This window comes from Nannospalax galili, unplaced genomic scaffold (genome assembly GCF_000622305.1).
Source record: "Nannospalax galili isolate Female #2095 unplaced genomic scaffold, S.galili_v1.0 scaffold232, whole genome shotgun sequence".
Taxonomy (NCBI): domain Eukaryota; kingdom Metazoa; phylum Chordata; class Mammalia; order Rodentia; family Spalacidae; genus Nannospalax; species Nannospalax galili.
Genome location: NW_008331488.1, coordinates 1,689,608 through 1,693,373, shown reverse-complemented (window position 1 = coordinate 1,693,373; position 3,766 = coordinate 1,689,608).

The following is a 3,766-nucleotide window of genomic DNA, read 5'->3' as shown; positions in this document are numbered from 1 at the left end:
TTTCCATATTGTCCTGCCCCTCCTCCCTGACTCTTACAATCTTTCTGCCCCCTCTTCCATAATAGTCCCCAAGCCTTGGGTGGATGAAATTTAATAAAGGGGTCCTGTCCAAGGACCATTATTTATCAGATTCTTGATCTCTACACTTTGGCCATTTGTGACCTTTTGTGTTCCTGGACCTCCGCTGCATGAGGAGCTTCACTATTGAGAACTGATCCTTACTGTCCTCTTCTTTATCCCTGTTCTATGTTCCACGAGCCTTAGGTGTAGAAGTTGCATTGCAGAAGTGTCCCTTAGGCCTGGGTAATTCATAGACAATGTCCATGTATGACCAGTTGTGGTACTTAGTATTAGTCTCTGACTGCTGCAAAATGAGCTTCTTTGATGAGTGGTGACTGGGATATTTGTCTATAAATATAAGGATACATATTTTGCCCATACTAAGAAATCACTTTAGTCTAGTGATGTGAGAGTTTTGGGGTTTTCTCTAAGATCTATGGCCACTCTAGCCATGTCTATTAGGTTATGTTACAGTATCACACTTGAGTTTCCTCCCTTTGAGTGGGCTTTTGGTCAAATTAGGTAGCTATTGATTGCCCCCAAGATAAAAGTGCCACTACTATACCAATGCCATATACTATGCTGGCCATTGATGTGGTTATTTGGTCTTGAAGCTGGTGTTGGATCATCTATTGATGCTTTCCCTTGGCACTTTCATAGCATTCTCCAAAGCTGTAAGAGCTCTCCTTCAGGGGAAGTTGCAGTTCTATTTCTCCAAATGCTGTGTCCGATATATGTTCTATCTTTGGCAGTAGGGTCTTACCTTCAAGTTCTGGGAGGCCATCAAGGGCTGTGGCAATAGCCTGAGTAATTTTGTGAGTCTCCTGGACCACCCTGGCCAGCAACTCAAAGGAAGGTATCTCCTGACTGGCACGGTTTCTTGTTATGTCGTCTTTGGCTATACACATGGACTCCTGTAGAAATAATGAATGTATGTGTAATTTGTCAGTAGGTTATTGGACTAACATGGTTCCCTCTGGCTTTTTAAAACTAGCTAGGCATTATTTATCTCTCTAATTGTCTAACCCTTCCACCATGGTTTCCCGTTTAAAGTGCCCCCCATTTTCCCCATTTCTCCCTTAATAATCCCCTTCTTCTATGGTCCCACCTCTCTTGAGCCCCTTCTTTCTCTTTATCTACAAGGTTCCTTGTATAACCCTTCCTCCCATCTCCCATCTCAATAACCCATTTTTATCCATATCTCCCTTAGTAACACCTGTTTTCTACTCTTTTTCTCTCTCAGGTTCTTTCTTTTACTTTACCTCCCTGGTTCCTTTTCATTATTCTGGTTTCTGTAGTTATATCTGGATGCATACTCACAAGGATTTGGTGCTAGAATCGACATATGAAGGAAAATATATGTCGTTTGTTTTTCTAATTCTGTGTTACTTCACTTAGTGTTAAGTTTCTAGTTCCATCCATTTACCTACAAATTTCATGATTTCACCTTTGTTGGGCCTTCGGGACCCTCATACACACGGCATGGAGGAAAATGAGGCCTAATATAATTTCATAAGCCAGGCTAAAGTTTAGCGACCTGTCTCGGCCTGTCACTTCCATGTGGAGGTGACTCAGCAGGGCCCTATCTAAGAATGCCTCTGCCCAGTAACAACTAGCCTGGTAAATTCCCAGTGGCCCACAGTCTTCACCCCAGGTGACACATTCCTATACCCACCCCCTTTTCCACAACCCCTTTGCTTAAACTATATAAGTTGATGCCTGACACAATAAAGTGAGTTCCTGCCTCAACAAGACTCCCGACTCAGTGTGGTTTTTGAGTCGCCGACACCATCCCCTTCAGCTCCTAAGAAAGGAACACAGGTTGGTCCCGGCCTCTCTCCCTGTGCTGTACCTGTCAGAGAGTGATCCAACAGATTGGTGCCCAGTGTGAGGAGCTGCCTACCACGAAGTTCGCTGACAGGCCAATCGGTCTGCGGGTGAGTGTACCCCCATAAATTATGGGGAAGTCCACTTCTAAGCCTGACCCCACTTTAGATTCCCTCAGGGTCCTGCTAAAAAGCAGGGGCCTTAACCTCTCAGACAGCCAGGCTCTCCAGGCATGGGGATGCTTGCTAAAGATTGCTCCCTGGCTCCCGGAGAGCAATCTCTTTGACTGGGATACTTGTGATAGAGTTGAGAAGTTAATCAGAAGGGCCCAGATAGAAAAGGGAGAGATCCCCCCCTCTGGGGATGCTCCCCACAGTATCTGCCTTAAAGAGCTGCTTTCCCCCATGCCCTCTGAGAACAAAGGTGGCAGAGGCCCAGACTCCAGCCCCTGCCAAGGCCACTGACCCGGTCCTGGAGACGCCACTGAGCCCAAAGCCTGATCCTAGGTCCCCAGGCCATACGGATCCGCCGGACCATCCTGAGCCCCTCTACCCCTCCCTCAATCCTTTTGGGAGTGCCCCTTGGCCCTGCACATCTTTATTGCTGAGTAGAACACAATTGTGTAAATGTAGTTCATGTTACTACATTTTCATTATCCACTCGTCAGTTGAGGGGCATTTAGGGTGCTTTCATCTCTTAGCTATTGTGAAAAGAGCAGCAATAAACATGGATGTACAAGTGTCTCTACAATAGGATGAGTTCATTGGGTTGGGTATATGCCAAGGAATGGTATAACCAGTCCATATGATAGGTTCATTTTTAGTTTATTAAGAGTTCTTCACACTGCTTTCCATAGGGGTTGTACAAGTGTGCAATTCTACCAGCAGTGGATGAGTGTTTCTCTTTCCCCCACATCCTCTCCAACATTTGGTATAATTTGTTCTCTTGATCTTAGCCTTAGCCAGTCTGGCTCTAGTAAGATGAACTCTTAAAATGGTTTTAATTTGCATTTTCCTAATTATTAATGATGTTGAACACCTTTTAAGATGCTTCTTAGCCATCTTTCTATTTCTTCATTTGAGAACTCTCTGTCCAGCTCCATGGCCCATCTTTTAATTGAGTTACTTGCTTTCTTGATTCTTTGTTTGAGTTCTTTATATATTCTGGATGTTAAACCTGTGTCAGACGTATCGCTGGTGAAGACTTTCTCCCACTCTGTGGGTTTTCTCGTCACTTCCTTGGTTGCTTCTTTTGATGTACAGAAGCCTTTTAATGAGGTCTTATTTGTTGATTCTTGACCTTGTTTTCTGAGCAATTGATATCTTGTAGGTTATTGTCAATGTTTCCTTCTAACAATTTCAGAATTTCAGGCTTCACATTGAGGTATTTGAACAATTTGGAGTTGAATTTTGTGAAAGGCAAAAGGTAGGGGTTTGGTTTCATTCTTCTACAGGTGGAGATCCAGTTTTGCCAGCACCATTTGCTGAACATGCTGTCTTTCCTCCAGTGAATGTTCTTGGCCCCTTTGTCAAATATCAGGTGGCTGAAATTGGATTTACTCATGTTTGGGTCTTCAATTTTGTTCCATTGATCTATGGGTCTATTTTTGTGCCAGCACCATGTTGTTTTTATGACTGTAGCTCTGTAATACAGTTTAAAATCTGGTATAGTAATCCCCCCCAGCATTGCTCTTAGTGCTCAGAGTTGCTTTTACTATCCAAGGTCTTTTTAGCTTCCATATGAATCTTAGGATTTTTGTTTTCCAACTCTGTGAATAATCATGGGGATTTTGATTGGCATTGTATTGAATATATTAATGGCTTTTGGTAGGATGGTCATTTTCACAATATTAATTCTTCCAATCCATGAGCATGGGAGG